The sequence below is a fragment of the Mastigoproctus giganteus genome, chromosome 10 (assembly GCF_048544385.1).
Source record: "Mastigoproctus giganteus isolate SK-2022 chromosome 10, ASM4854438v1, whole genome shotgun sequence".
Taxonomy (NCBI): Eukaryota; Metazoa; Arthropoda; class Arachnida; order Uropygi; family Thelyphonidae; genus Mastigoproctus; species Mastigoproctus giganteus.
Genome location: NC_143584.1, coordinates 128,040,341 through 128,056,731, shown reverse-complemented (window position 1 = coordinate 128,056,731; position 16,391 = coordinate 128,040,341). Strand labels below are relative to the sequence as shown.

At 36.8% G+C, this 16,391-nt stretch overlaps 1 protein-coding gene across 1 annotated transcript in view; it reads left to right on the top strand.

Moving 5' to 3' along the window:
* LOC150079282 (uncharacterized) overlaps positions 1-16,391 on the top strand; it is an 850,343-nt gene that overhangs the window by 711,058 nt on the left and 122,894 nt on the right. The gene's annotated exons all lie outside the window — the stretch shown is intronic.

Below are 16,391 nucleotides of genomic sequence, written 5' to 3'. Positions count from 1 at the left end.
CAACAAGTTAGGCAGACGCTCGCCGGCCCGGACGACAAATATTTAGGTGTTACAATTCAGTCTGACATAAAACTTTCCATGAAGTGTAAATTTGGAAAGGCTCATGGTGTCCTGTCCATGATTTATAGGACCTTTGCTAGTAGGGAGAAGGGCGTTATTATCCCTCTGTATAAGATGATGGTTAAACTGCATTTGTAATTTATATTCAAGTCTGGAGACCATAGTTAAAAAAAAGAGACAACTGCTGGAGAGGAAGTCGTAAGGACGACTAGATTAGTGATAAGTGAAAATAGATGCAAACGTGAAGAACAACTTAGAAGATGTAGACTGCAAAGTTTAACAATTAGAGAGGGACCTCTGATTGAGGTGTATAAAGGGCTGAGGTAGTTGAGTGAAATGAATTGGGAAGGCCAGTTCTACCTCGTAAGTGAGACAAAAAGTCAGGGGACACATAAAATCTTAGGGAACAGAACGTTCGATCTTATGAATTTCACTTATGAGCAGCATGTTGTCGAGTAGCAGAATAAGCTGTCTCCCAACATGGCAGAAGCAGTTAAGTGTGACTAAATTCAAAGCTGAATTGGATACCTGTGGGAACGGAAATATACTCTTTAATTACAGTATTATTATATATAGTAAACTCTTTAAAATCCAGCACTCTCGGTAATTGGCGCAGGATTTTAACTTTTCGGAATTTAGAGTAGTGAAAATTCAGCACAAACAAATGAACTTATATACGTCTATAAATATTTATAATGACTATCATGTCCTTTCATCTGTTTTAGAGCAGGATTTAAACTGCATGGATAATATAATGATCTTAATTCTCAAAACAGAACAAACTTGTCTGTAATGAGTTTCCCTAGTGTTGCAGCACTTTTAATAGATGAATATAGCTGTATTACAACTTTAAAAACTGTGATTTCGTATGCCGGAATGACAGCTCGCATTGAACAACTTTGCAACTGTTTTGTCTGCGTGTTATTACTGGAGGCCACCTACTATTGATGAGGAACCATTTAGTCCTGTAAAAAGCTATTGGCGAGCCCATCTATTGGAAGTAGTGCAGCACCAGGGCATTTCGTTGTAAATACTAGTTTGGTTTGCTGTGAGCATTACTGTATATAAGCAGTTTACCCTGCTGATCACAAAAACAGAGTAAAGGGTAAAATAGTCCTGCAAGAAACTTATGAAGAAAGAAATGTGACTTTTTTTTTGCATGGATTCTTAGAGATAAATGTGATCGTTGATACCCTTGCCGGATTGCTCTTCGAATATTTCCGAATCGCAAATTGTTATATATATATATATATATATAAAATGTGCTGAATTTTAAAGTATTCAGGATAATGTTTTTCGTATAAGATTAAAATATTTAGGATTATGTTATATTTTGGCTGATGCAGAAGAAAAGTCCGCTTCCTTGCATTAATGTTTGTATTGATAATTTATTGTAAACTGCACTGATCTGGTGGTCGTGCCGGAGTATAAACAAGAACATTTAACCTTACTAATACTAAATCACTTTTTAACATATGAAAAAATAGTGTCACAATTAAAAAAACTAATCCGAATCAGATGGAAATTGGAAAGGGGGCGGGGGAGTTATTATAATGAGTATATACAACTTGAAAACCGAGAGACAGTGATACTTTTTTCAGATCGTTAGGGTGGTCAAATTTCAAGAATTAAAATTACTATAATTTTCTCTCATTAATTTTATCCTCTTTCCCAATTTACATGCAGAGTGCGTTGAGTGGTTGTATGAAAAAAATCGACTATCCAAAATACTTTTGGTCCTCAGTGTTTCGAACAACCAGGATTGTACTGTACTCTGTTTCATTTTAGATTTAATTGTGAAGCTTGTGTTCACAGATAACAGTTATATATTTCAAAGAGTGGTAATTGGTATAACTGAAATATCCAAATCCCTTTTATTGAAACGATTGCAGACATTTCTACTTTTCTACATAAGTACTAATGGCTGTGATAAATATATGCCCGAAACTTTGTACTTATGCAGTCACGCTCACTGGACATTACAAGTACTGTGGGTGGAGAAGAAGTTGCGAAGATTCGGAGATAGGGAGTAATACAACGGGGATACGTAGTCGGAAAAAGTGTGAACTAGCAGCGCTTAGGCGAGCACGCACCAAGCCAGTATTTCGAGATGACAGCAAGATTGATAAACGTACTTATTCCCAACGCAGTCTCAAAACTCCAGCGTTTTTCAGCCAACGTCTACAGATAGCAGACACGTCACTTAAATGATTCACAAGATCTACCCGTTGAAATATTGATGTCACCGTCGTCGGCGATCTCTTGCGCTTTTGCACGTGTTTCAATGTCGCTAAAGCCTGTTTGAAGACTGCAGATTGTCGCAGATGGTTACTTTGGAAGAAAAGAGGCTGGTAGAGTGAATTTCATTGTTTGAATTTTGCCTAGAATATGTGTGCCTAATCATAACATTACAGACTATTTTACTGCCATTAATATCACTTAAGATGAGAGATGCTTCAATTATAGCCTGAGGGAGAGTAGTTCGTAGCAAACGAACTTCCAGTGACTGTAACGGAAGGTGTTCACAGACCATATATAGGAGGCGGATGACATGTCTATTCATCTTGTACGGCTATTAATATACCTCCTTCGGAACTCCCTTTTAACGGTGTCATTTCTGACAGCAGGTGACTGCAGTATGTGCATATGTGCGCGCTTGCAGGTAGCTTAAAATTGGGATAAACACCACATGATGGCAACTATGAACATAATTAGTATGCGTACGTAGAGTGAGCAATAATCCGGGCGTATTGGAACTACAGAAATAAATTGTTCACAGTTATTTCACTTGTGGAAACCGTGAATCATGAAATCTTTGCATGTTATTATTATTGTTGTTGCTCATATTATTTCTCCCTGATTGGGGATTCCACCTCGTGACGGGTATTGCTACCTAGTATACAGGGTGGTTGTTATGTCTTGTGTTACTGTTGGTTGAGGAACTCTCTGACTATCCTACAGGTGTTCAGGATTGAGACTTTCTGGAGTTCCTTATAGGTGTTCGCTGGGAGACCTATTGCTGTTAGGCAGTTATGTAGAATCTTTGGCACCATACCGATGGTTGACACGATGATCGGGATGGTCGTTACTTGTTGCGTATGCCACATCTATGATCTCCTGTCTTAGTTTCGTGTACTTCCTGATTTTTTCCTCATGAGTTTTCTGGGGGTTGCTAGTGTTGGGTACCGCTATGTCAATCAGATAGGTAGCCTTTTCCTTCTTGTTCACAAGGGTTATATCCCATCTGTTGTGCGGGATTGTCTTATACATTATTATGGCTCGGTCCCAGTACAGCTGATGGGTTGGGGTCTCTAGTATTGCCTGGGGTTCGTACTTGTAGTATGGTACGCTTTCTTTGATCAACTGGTATTTCCTTGCTAGCGTCTGAATTATTATTATTATCTGTTTATTTCTCTTTTGAGACACCCATTAACAGTATATGGCTAGATGTGGTTACGTTATTTCAATATTTACAAGCTTATTTACAATATTTGAAATCGTAAAATACAGAGTATGTGATTATTAAATACATATTCTTATTATATTTGTACCTGCCGGTACACATCACCAAAGGTTTCTTTCCTGTATATTTTATCTGTACATAGTTTTTCTGGCTCTATGTTTAAATTATTAAAACACCTAACAGAATTTGCTGGGAAGAATCTTCCCAGAGAGTCTAACTGAGTCATGTCACACTTGAGTCTTGGTTCTTCCCCTTTTATTTTTTGTCGTCATCTTAGAGCGAGTGATCACATTTTCAACTTTAGGAGCATCTAGTCTCCCTGTTAATAACTTTTCCAGAGTTCAGATGTTTCCTGTAATGATGATTTGCATCCAGGGTATTACTAATATCTAGATTAGCATACAAGACCGCTCTTGAAGTGGTGAAAGGTTTCCTTGACATTGTTCTCAGTGGCCGATGACCAGATGGTTGATGCATACAACGGAATTGGTGTAACACATTTAAGAATGTATTGGATCATTAGATTAGGGCTTCGGTGACCAGTGAGTTCTTGTCTAGTGTTCCAGAGTGCTGCATACGTCTTCTTTCTAATATATTCGAAGTGAGGTATGAAGGTTAATCCCTCATCCCACTTAAGGCCGAGGTCGACATGTGAAGGGGGGCGGCTTTTTGAACTCTGGTATTATGCACAAAGATTGTAATTTCGTTTTATTTCTTTTTGTTGGTGAAGCTCATTTGGGCAGTTTTCTTTTTATTTAGTTTAAAACCAATATACAAAGGTATTCCCCGACTTACCTAAGCCCGAGTTACGTAAATTCGGACTTTCGTAAATTTTTTTGGTAAAATCATAAAGATACTTTATGTAAAATTTTTAAGAGTGAAGAGGAATGAAGGAACAATAAGTATATGTTTTTATTTTTATTCCCATACAAACTATGTTGAATAATAACCTGCGGCGTAACTAGAATCTAGGTAAATAAATTTCATTTTCTGCTTTGTTTTAAAAATTCTGAAAAAATATTCGACAACATGTGTTTGAGACTGGTGAACTACGTTGAAGCACTTCTGAGAAACCCCCACAACGTTTAAGCCGCGTGGACTGTATCCCATCTGCTATTTCTTCGGAGAATTACACTCTAGACCTTTAACATCCTTGATGGAATACGCAACATTTCAAGAGCATGGAATGATATGACAACAACTTGTATGAGCGGATTTTGGAAAAATCTTCTAAAAATTCCAAACTTAACAAGGAAGGCTTCAACAAAGATGAGCTGATTTCTTCTGTTACCAAAGAAATTGTAAACTTAGCTCACAAGTTCCAGCTGGTCCTGGAGAACGAAGATCTAGACGAGCTTGTGTATGAACGAGGTGAAGATTTAAAAACAGAAGACCTAGCCCAGTTGAAGCGCAAATAGTTGAGGAGCAAGGAAGAGCCGAACCCATTGAAGAACGGGAGCAACCCAAGAAGCAGTTCAAATTATAGGAAATGGCAAGAGCGTTTCGTAAAATTCAGGAAGGTCTCTATGTTTGATGGAATGGATGAAAACACTGAACGTTTCTTGAAATTAGAAAGAAAAATTCAAGATTGCTTATCGCGAAATTTATGAAGAGAAAAAAAAAAGCATACGAAACAGATGAAGATCAAAGTGTTCATATCACGTACTACCTCCCTGAACTCTACTCGGCCTACAACACCCTATAATTAATGTGTCTTATTAATGCTTCAGGTTCATTTTAAGCTACCTTCAGTTCATCACACCTGAAGTGTATAAATTTTGATTCATTGTGTGGTATAGACCAATTTTCTTAAATATGTACACTTTGGCTTTGATTCCCTTAGTAGCCCTTATAAAGCCTACACGGCGTACGAAATACATATCAGTTTTTACAGTACAGTAACATGCGTTTTTACTTCCTTTTATGTTTTCTTTTCTTATGTGCCACTCCAGTTAATTCACCGCTGTCCCCAGATAAAGTTTTTAATTGTTATTGTATATAACTATTTTTCTTCATTCTTCTGAGGATATTATGTGAATTTTATCATTTTCACATATCAGGGATATAGTACCAATATTTTATTAGCCATTCCCGAGTTACCTAAAAATCGACTTACATAAGAAGTTCTGGAATGTATCTCTTACGTATGTCGGGGACAAAGTGTAGTGTAAGTATTCCTCCAGTTTCCTAATTGTCTTGTTTCCTTCTTCGTACAGGTGAAGTGCAGTTTCTTGCTCTTTAGAGGTCACAAAAAATTTCAAGTCATCTGCATATGCCATGAATTGTTTACAATTTTGAGCAAAAAAAAAATGGTGCTAGTGCTATTTCGAAGAAGGTGGCGGACAAAACGCCCCCTTGTGTTACTCCCCTGTTGATACAGTAAGTTGCAGTTGGTTTCTCGATTAATTGCAGTCACTTGCCTTTCTTGAAGGGTGGTCAGAATGCCTAAGATGTCAAAGCTGGGATGGAGATATTGTCGAAGGCTGCTGCTACATCCAGGAATATGGTATCCAACTATAGTAGTAGTAGTGTCTCCATTAAATTTGTAACAGTCGACCTACACGGATGTTCACCATGTTCTTCATGGTAGAAGGGAAACCATCCTGTTTTCGAAACTAGCTTACCAAGCAATATAGTGGTTATAACAAACACTAGGTACAGCCCTGCAGAAGTAATTAGCATTATTATTTGATAATTAATAATATACATATTCAAGACTTAATTATGGCTCACTACCGAATTATAAAAACATCGAGTTATCATTATATTATTATAACATTTTCGAAACAGTTGTTTTTGATGAAAATCCTTTTGAAGATTCAAAAAGATTATTGGTTCTGCTGCTTTAGAGGAAGGAAACATGGGCTACAAATGAAAAATTTTACGAACTCGATAATAAATAATAAATTAATGAGTGAAGAATGCACATGACCATAACGATGTCTATGACGAACCGGCGTTCCTATTCATGTTCCGAGGCCTGGTCTGTTGTGGCCAAGAATAGGCACGTCTTAAGTAGCGCTCCTCTTTTCACACCTGTGTACAATTTTCCCCCCAATTTTTTTTTTTTTTTTCATTCATACTTATTTTAGAATCTTAAAAATAATTTCAGTAAAAAAAACCGATCTAGTAAGAGCTGACTTTCATTCCCAGGTTAGCACCATCTCTACAACGGACAAATGTCACGGTGTCCTCACCAATGTATTAGATCAGTTGTAGTTCTAATAGAAAAAAAAATATATATATAATAATAACCAAATAAATTTTCTGCTTATACTCCGGAATGACACATCACCAGAGAATGCAAGATCATTGCTGCAGTTAGCTTGAACTACAGCAAGCTCAGACGGACGCACAAATGTACCGTTCCATTTTGAACATTCAGCTATCGAATGTGCTTACTTTGAGAGATATAAACCATGTAAAGTGATTTGGCTTTTTCACGGGCTTGGAAACGGACAGAATAATTCTACATGATTTCACAGCCATGAGAATTTTCTTCTTGTAGTACATCAATGTGTGTAGTGAGCAAAAGTTTGTTATCGTTTCTCTTGATAAATATCTTTTCTTCTTAAAGAGGTCATTTTTATTTCCATTAGAATGTATCGGGAGGTGGTCTTCTAAAAACAAAAGTTAGGTAACGTACAGAGTGTGTTACTTTTCAAGTGCGTTCGATTCTTTTTCCGTGATTAATAGAAGTGAAAAGTAAATATAGTAATATTCATATCTTCTTATTGATTACTAAGATTCTAACTTTACAGAAACCTTAATAAAATTCTATAGTTTTAAGTTTTATAAACGTAGCCATTCAGTTTAGTTACAATTTTATATATTTTTTTTATTACTTATACTTTTTTTAAGTTCCTCTACATAACAATTACACACGAAGGCTGTCCAAACCTAACAATACTATTAGTTTTATAATAAAATTTCAGGTGGCTCGGCAAATCTTTCTGAAAGAACCAAATATACAATTTCATGAAAATCGTCCACTGGGAGTTGAATTGTTACATGTAATGCGGACGGACTGACAGACAGACGGAAGGACACAGTGAAGGAAGTAGGCGCTTATGCAGCCGTAGCCATGTGAGAGGGTGTATAAGTACACGTGACTTGAATGATTAGGGACCAAGCCCGTGACTGCTAAATACCGTGCTGTTTTTGTATTCTCCCTATCTTGTGAACTCCTCTGACCGTGTGGTCATCCTGGAATATAAACAGAAAATCTATGTAATTTTTTTATATAAATATGCGAACACGCCAAAAAAGAAAACACAATAGTAACTGGCGAAATAAGCAGAAGATACAACTCGAATAGAGTATCTGTGTGCCACATTATTATTCTGAAGCCATTTACTTTAAATTCAAAGTGCCAAAAATAATAACATACAAGGGTGACTCCAAAAGTTTTTTTGCAATCATGTACTTTTATTAAAGTTACATTGCATCAATAACAAGGCGAGCAAAAAAGTCTGTTCTGCCAAAACTTTTGGTATTTTCATCAAAGAATCACTTTCCTTTGATGTCCATGTCATTGTGAGGGCAGCTTGCAAAAAACTAGGATTAAAAGAATTAACCAAGGCTTCAATTAATTGGCACTATTCATATTTCTTTACAAAATTGATGTTAGGCCAGCCCTACAATATGCCTCCCAGGTCTGGTCCCCACATGCAGCTTATCAAAAAACAAGAAATTGAAAATATCCAAAAAAGAGCAATGCAATACGTCTGTTTCAAAATGGATTAGAATATAATGAGAAATCTTACAAAGAGTGGTGTATATTCTGTGGACTTGGAAACGCTGGAAGAAAGAAGTGACAAAGCCGATCTACTCCTATTTAACCAGCTGTTAAATGGTACCATAAATTGACTTTACCTCGTCTCACAAATTAACTTTAACTCACTGAAAAGAAACCATCCACTGCTTAAACCATCCTATACAAATTATGGATATTACAAGTACTACAACGGGACTGCAAGATAAATTAACAAAGCAAACTTGGAGATATTTGATACCTTGGACACTTCAAGAGGCAACTGAAATCCCTAACCACACCCGTTACCTGAGCCTTTAAATTGCCTTTTTCTTTATGTACTTTTTCTGTTTTTACCTGATGAAATTTGTATTCCAAAAGAGTGGTCATCCTTCTAAACAACTGTATTAAAGAAGTTTGACCAATCTTTTTTTGGAGATCATATTTATTTCATCGAAGAAAGCCCGAAAAGCTTCTTCATCCTTCTCAATTTTTTTCTCTTTGAATAGAAGTTTGACTTTTGGGGGATAAAAAGAAATTACAAGCCGCTAAGTTTAGAGAATAAAACCAAAAAAGTCTAGTGTTACAGCTGAAGAGTGAGCCCTCTCGTTGTAATGGTGAAGTAAGATCCTTTAAGTTGTTTTTTAGGTCTATTTTAAATGATTTTTCAATCACTTTAGGGAAGACATTTAGTAGTATACCACTCACCGTTGACAGTCTTTCGACTTTCTAGCTTTACAACTTTTAAAAATCCACTTTTTCTGAAGAAACAAGCGACCATTTGTTTTCCAACACTTTTGGCTCAGCGAACTTCCTTGGGTGGAGGTGTTGTTTGAGAGCCCGAAACGGTTGATTTTCTTTGTTTCCGGATCAAAATTGTATATCCAAATTTCATCACCTGTAACAATATCATAAACATCCTTGGATTTGACTTCAAGTGTTTTAAGCATGAAACGGCGCTATTCGACACGAGCAACTTTTCTTGATCACCATTCAAGATGTGAGGCATCTGCTAACAAGCTTCCTGTACTTTAAATGATCATTAATGATCGATTGTATTGATTAATACATTAACATCAATGTATTAATTGCTGTTGATTCAATGCCCACATCTTTCTCTAACTGCCGAAACGTAATTATTTGATCTTCTCTCAGTAATAATCTTACCAGCTCAATTTTTTTCAGTCGTGACAGCTGTTGAGGCTTCTCTGAACGAGGTTCATCTTCAAAGTTGGTTTTTCCTAATTTAAATTTCATTGAACCAATTAAAAACTTATAATTGATGGTGCTTTATCCCCTAAAGAATTTATTAACCTTTTGTGTGTGGTTCTTTATCAGTTAGATTCGATTTAAAATCATAGAAAATCACGGCGCGCATTAATCTCCATTTTGGCTTACGCAATGATTGAAAAAACAAGCTCCTTGTCAAAAAAATCGCTCCCTGCAGCGGCAACTATTTGAAGTATTTTGATGAAACTTGGCACTTAGGGTAAATTTTAATGGTACTATCTATTTTTATTATTTAACATCGATTACAAAACGTTTTGGAGTCACCCTTGTATATTTAAACTTATACAAATTCAAGCCTTCCTGACTAAGGCTTATCTGTAATCAGCCGAGATGAAGAATGGAAAATTGTTGTAGCAGAGTTTTTAGGAGCATCAGCGACTAAGGCCATATAGCTCCATGTATACTGTCTGTAAATTGCATGTGCTCTGTGGTCGATTTTCTGTTTGCTGAACGAACGACCGAGTTTCCGGGAGACAAAAAACTATGCTACCCTCGCCTGAAACCGACTAACTCATCCACGTTATGAAAAAGGCCCATAAAGGTTCCTCACGTCGTCGACGGGACTCGAACTGAGATCTTTTCCATTCAATGTGATGAGGACGGTAATACTACCAACTATGCTGCCCACCAGGGCAGAATGGAAAAGTATTTCGTATTGGTACTTGTGTAATCTTCAAGTTAAAATTAAACAAATTTTAAAAAAGTTATCAGGTCGAACCCGTTGTTTTCAGATATTTTTATTCGTAACACATCGAATAATTATGGTGTATATTTACATTATTGTTATTATATTGCTTAAAATCTGTTCGTGATACTTATCGAGGATGAGTCTTAGTGTTAAATTTAATGTTAAATGTTACATTGCATGTTGATTTGTGTGCATTTCAGTTGAAATTGAATGAGGGCACACTATCTTTAAAATCTTCGCAGCACAGCACATAGTGATGATGTAAATCTACATTGCAAAACTTTCATGTGAGATTTTTTCTTTCCTTTTTTTTTTTTCCTCTCTTGTAAACCAAGAGTTATCCAAAAACCAATAAATAAAAACATATACAGTACATTGTATTGCCAAAAGTATCCGGACACCCTTGGGATTTGGGAAAATTGAACCATACCTACCATCCGCGTGTCAGGAATAAAGTACATAAAAAGTATTTTTTTGTAGTTTACTGGCGGTTTCCAGGGTGTCCCCTATGTCCGCCGTTCGTTAAGCTTAATTGTGTGCCAGCAGAATCGTTTTTTTTTTTTTTTTTAGATCATCTAATTAAAATTTAAGTTGAAAGTTGAAAAACGTTTAAGTTCTGTTGTGTGTTTAAGTTGAGTGTTAGTTAATTTAGTGGGCAGGTTTGAGTTAAGTAATTATGAAACTGGTTTTGACATTAGTGTAGGTTCGGTTTAGGTTTAAATTTAAGTTATAGATGAGTTTAGGTTGTAGTTTAGGTTTAAGTTTAAGCTTAGATTTGAGTTACTGTTTAATTAGAGTTATAAGTTTAATTTATGGTTGATGTTTCCTAATTTAATTTAGTTTTAAGTTAAGCTGAAGTTAAGTCGGGTTTGAGGTAGAGTTAGGTTTAATTTAATTTTAGTTTAAGTTTAGGTTGGATGTAAGATTTAAGATTTGAGTGTGATTTATAATTATAGTAAGTATTTAGTGAGTGATAAGTACGCGAGCCTTTACGGAATTTAAGTTATCTATCGCAGTTACTATTTATAATTGTCATTAGTGTGTGTAATGTGTTGTGTATGTTGTTTGTGGCTGGCATCTGGCATTTAGCAGCAGGGGGCCGCGGAGAACTAATCCCGACCCCCCGCTCCCGTGCCGCACCACGAGGAGGCAGCCAGATTCTTTTTTTTTTTTTTTTTTTTTTTTTTTTTTTTCCTCCTTTCTCCCTTCCTTTAACATGGTTATAAGCTTAGTATTACGTGGTAAGCCATCCCACACTTGCAGGGCCCAATCCTGACCTAGTGTGAGGGATATCTAGGTATGTCACTTAGTCATTACGTGTTTATGGACCGTCCAAATGTAGTAGATCCCACACTTGCAGGGCCCAATCCTGGCCTAGTGAGGAAGATACTAGTGTTGACACATGATTTGGACTGTTCAATTGTGATGGATCCACTCTCGCAGGGCTCAATCCTGACCTAGTGTGGTGCCTCATGGTGAGTGAAAGTCTGTATTTACATGGTGTAATATCCATTTTGGCAAAGGCCCTGGCATTTTCGAGCCCATGCTGGTCTGGTGAGTTGATGGTAGTTTATGGCACATATTGAAGACACATATTGATGACACTTAAGCGTGAGTATTGCCCAGAGTGGCATGTCCATTTGTGGTGGACCACCACGTGGTTCCAGTTTAATGACGCACATCACAGTGTGGATTGAGTCCCAGTTCGTCCAGTCCAACCAGTCAGTTCTGATTGTTCCCTTGTATCGCCTGTCTTCTTTTGAAAACGCGCTCCGCGAAAGTCGATACCTGTTTATAGTGTTCCTCAGTAGCAACCAACCGTGGAAAGTCACTTGTATCAAAGACGTTGGTTTCGAGTTGAAGGGGAAGCCTGTAATCCGTGTAGTAGGGACACTCCAGGATGATATGTTGGACCGTTTCCAGGCCCCCACACTTACAGCACGGGGTAGCTGATAATCCCAGTGCGTTTAGCCTCGAGTTCAGGCTGCCATGACCACTAAGGAGGAATGTTAGGTAGAGTCCCGGATTAAACCACGATCTTATTTGTTTGGTTATTTCCGCCGCTTGAGGTAGGAATAGATGTGTTGTCCGCCCCTTGCTGTCATTGGTCCAGCTCTCTTGCCAGTCTATGACGTATAGTTCCCGTAGTCTCTCGTTGTCTTTTTTAATTGTGAGGTTTCTATCTATTTGGTATCTTTCAAAAATAGATATGATGTTCCTACTCCGGCAATATTGGAGATAGGTATTTATGACCTCAAATTTAATTGGGAGCTTTCCGCTAGGTATAAAAGCAGTTGCGCTCGCGCTAACTCGAAATACTGTATATGTATCGAAGAGACTGAGCTTAGCGATTTACATTGGGACGCCAAATTAATAATCATCTGTTCTCACCAGTGTAGCAAAGCTACAGCACCCTGATCAGTGGTGGCTGACGTAATCACACCAAATGGAAATGTTCTGGTGCTACATCCTTGAAACTTTCGAGTAGACCACAGAAATTTACAGAAAGAGAGCGAAGGACGATCAAAAGTGTGGTACGAAGATACATACAAGGATGACACATACGTATTAGATACGACGTCCTTGTACTGATATTAACAGAAGGACGATACGCTTTTTGGTGCTGTGGCATCGAATTTTATGGAAAACTTGCAGTGCACAAACCAAACATCACGGCATCATAGCACGCAATGCACAGCGTCGACTTTCTTGGTGCACAGTCCATCGTAATTGATCCCTGGAGTGTCGAATCACACGGTACAAGTTTTTCCTATCTGATGTAGGATTGTTTCGTGTGCTTTGGCTTGGACAATTGGTCGTCATTCTTGGAACCATGCCATGCCATGCTATGCCATGCCATGCCATGCCATGCCATGGCACATAGACATTCTCGACAATTCCGCTCTTCCTGCAATACGCGGACTGTCCTTTTTCGTTTAAGCACGACATTGAAGACATGAGCATGCAAAAGCTTCATTGTCCTAATAAGAGCACCCTCTTTAATCCATTTAAAACCTTTGGGATGAACTGGAACTTCGGCTTTCCATTTCATTTCAAGAATGTTCAACGAGGTTAATACTTCTGTCATGCACCACAATGTTTTAAACCAGGGTTTAGGGTTGGCAACCTTTCCACTAATAAACAAGGACACGAAACCGATCCATCACATTTTTTACAAGAATACCTCGATTTTAAATAAAATATTCTAGTTGTTGAATTGTTATAATTTTTGTTGTGAAAAACACACACACGCACACATCAGGAAATTTGAATTGAACTTAAAACTAAATCATACAAGTAATTAATTTTTATTTTTATGCACGCGATCCGTCAAAATATAATTTTATGGTCGACCATTTGCAAGCCTCCGTTTTAAACTATGGCGTTGACGAAGACTTATCTGGAAAATCTATACAAGTAAAGTTTTCATAAAAGGCAAAAATTCTTATAATAGTGTTTTTTAAAAAAATATCAAGAACTTTAAAATTATTATCAACATAAAACTAATTAAACATTAATTCCTTCTATAAATAAACATAGAATGAATTATTTTTTAAGGCACAACGTCATAAAAAAATGTGTATTTTACGGAAAAACTTTACATTGGATTGAGTCAGTATCGTGTCTAGGTATCATCGTAAGGGGTAGGGCATGGCGAACAGGTTTATGAGTGTTTTTTTTTTTTTTTAGATAGACCTAGGAATGCTTATACGCACATCATGTTTGATTGAGATTATCTTTATTTGAATACTGTATTAGGAAAGCATGTGTGAATAATAATACGTGGCTACGACGTAGCCGAGTGGTCAGGGGCGAGCGTGCAGTGGGCCGGGGTTCAAGCCCGTGACTACTAAATACGATAAACGTTTGTATTGACGTTGTGCGAAGGAAACAGCAAAATAAAAACAACCAAGAGTCTCAGGCCTGGCCAGTTGGCTTGTAAAAATTCGGCTCGGCATATCAACACGCCATCCATGTCGCTGACCCCTAACCGAGACAAACAGCGCGGATAATTTTTATTTTAATCTGTGAATAATAATACGTATCAACCCCAGGGGCTCACATCTGGTGAGGGGCCTGAGCTGGATATCATCATTCCTCTCTTTCTCGGTGATCCCTTCTACTTCTCTTTCGCTCTCTTAGGGTAACTCAGAATTTTTTTTTTTTTTTTTTTTGACTGGTGCAGCAAAAGTCTCAGGCTTCCTTGCACCATATGGTTAATAATAATAATAATCACAAAAAAATGACGATAATATATTATTTTCAAACATTTGGCAATACAACACACGGAGTTTTTTCTTTAATTTCGAATTTTTGGTTAATGGGGGAATATACTCCCTCTGCTATCCCTTCCCCTGAATATGCCCCAGGATTTGAGTTGCTTACAAAGTTTTTGTTAGTTTTTCCAGTGTAGTTAGCATGTGCGGCCACAAAGTAAGCAAGTTGTGGTTTAGAGCTGGTACGCTGCCTTGAAAATGTGCAAAACTTTGTGAACTGTATGCACCGAAAATTCTGGCATAATGAATATGTAAACTTCTCTGTCTCGAGAATAAACGGAAATTTATTCATTGTTTGTTCAGTCTGGTGCACCTACACCATTGGTATACTGTACATACTAGCTGGTGTACTTTGAAAGTACAATGTACTCAGCCAAGGAAAAACTTGATTTCACTATGCCGTAATTGATTAGAAAATGTGTAGAGAGAGATATACGTTCAGCATAAATTAATGTTGTATTCATTCACAGATAACGTTTCCGTGGAGACAATTTAATAATTCTCAGTTAACAGAGAATGAATCTCGCGAACTCTCGTCCACGCCACTGAAGATAACAAATAAAAGAACATCATCATCATGAGATAACCTGTGCGAAGCTTCGGATAACTTGTTAAAAACCAAACCGCACCGTTTCTTCTTTCGAAATTGATGCTGCTCTTAAAAATATTTAAGGGCGAAAAATTTACTGATGTTGACATCAATACATTATCAGGGTGGCAAATGATTTTCTAAGCTGTAATTAGTTGGTGGTTTTTAACCATAATTAACATCACGGCCCCCAAGTAATTAGCGCATGGCGATCGTTAGGGTTAAGTCATTTGCTTGCTAGGGCATTCGCTTGTTCAGCAACTCAGTTCTTAAAATTCCTGAGTATAATTTATTAATTGGAGACATGCTAAAGACGGCTGTGGGTTTTTAAGAGTTTTGTGTTATGTTAGGGTGGTTATTTTATTTATTTATTTTTTTTTTTTGTTTCCTGGTATATATGTGCTCTTAAGGGCGAGGGAAAACTTTAGAAATAAGTTTTTGTTTTTATGGCCTTTTTACGTGAAAGTACAATGTAAAAAGGCCATTTGTTGTTGCCATTTTAATTTGCTAAATAATTTTCGCTTATACTGATATAAATATCCACACTAAACGTTTGAAGTCGAGGCAGTAGTACAGATTATGTCTGTTGATTTATTTTTCTAAAAAAGTGCCAGGGCAATATCCTATTACACCCCGACTTGACCATGGTTATTATTTCGACAATTGCTCTATTAGCTTGAACAGTATAGTTCCATTCAATTTGTTTCTTGAACAGTTTAGTTCCATGCAATTTGTTTCTTGCTTGTTGGCAAGAAACAAATTTGTTGGCTCCCCCCCCCCCCCTTCTACAGTAATTGTATAGTTTGTCAATCTACATTTGTGTGACGTTATCAGAAATAGACTTTCACTCTGTATTTCAGCTGTTCTCTCTAGACTTTTTTGTCCTGGATTCTCCTAATTTGCAATCACTTCATCATCACTTTCATGTAAATCACAAATTAGCTCTGCTTCTACTTGCAATTGAGTTAAATTATTACATTTTTTTTTTATTATATTAAATAATAAATCAGTAATTCTTCATCCTCTTTTTCCAGTGTTTCTTGAATGTTTGAAATGTTTCAGCTTTTTCCCAAATTTTGCATTTCATTTCACAATTAAAATTTCAAAATGAAATTTGAATTCTGTGACAAATTAATTTGAAAAGAATAGATGGCAGCAACATTGCATCTGCTCAAATTATATTTCTAAATTATAGTTAAATTATAAGTTAAATTATATTTCTAATGACACAAAAAAAAAATAATAAAAGAAATCATGTTAATAGTTGGGTG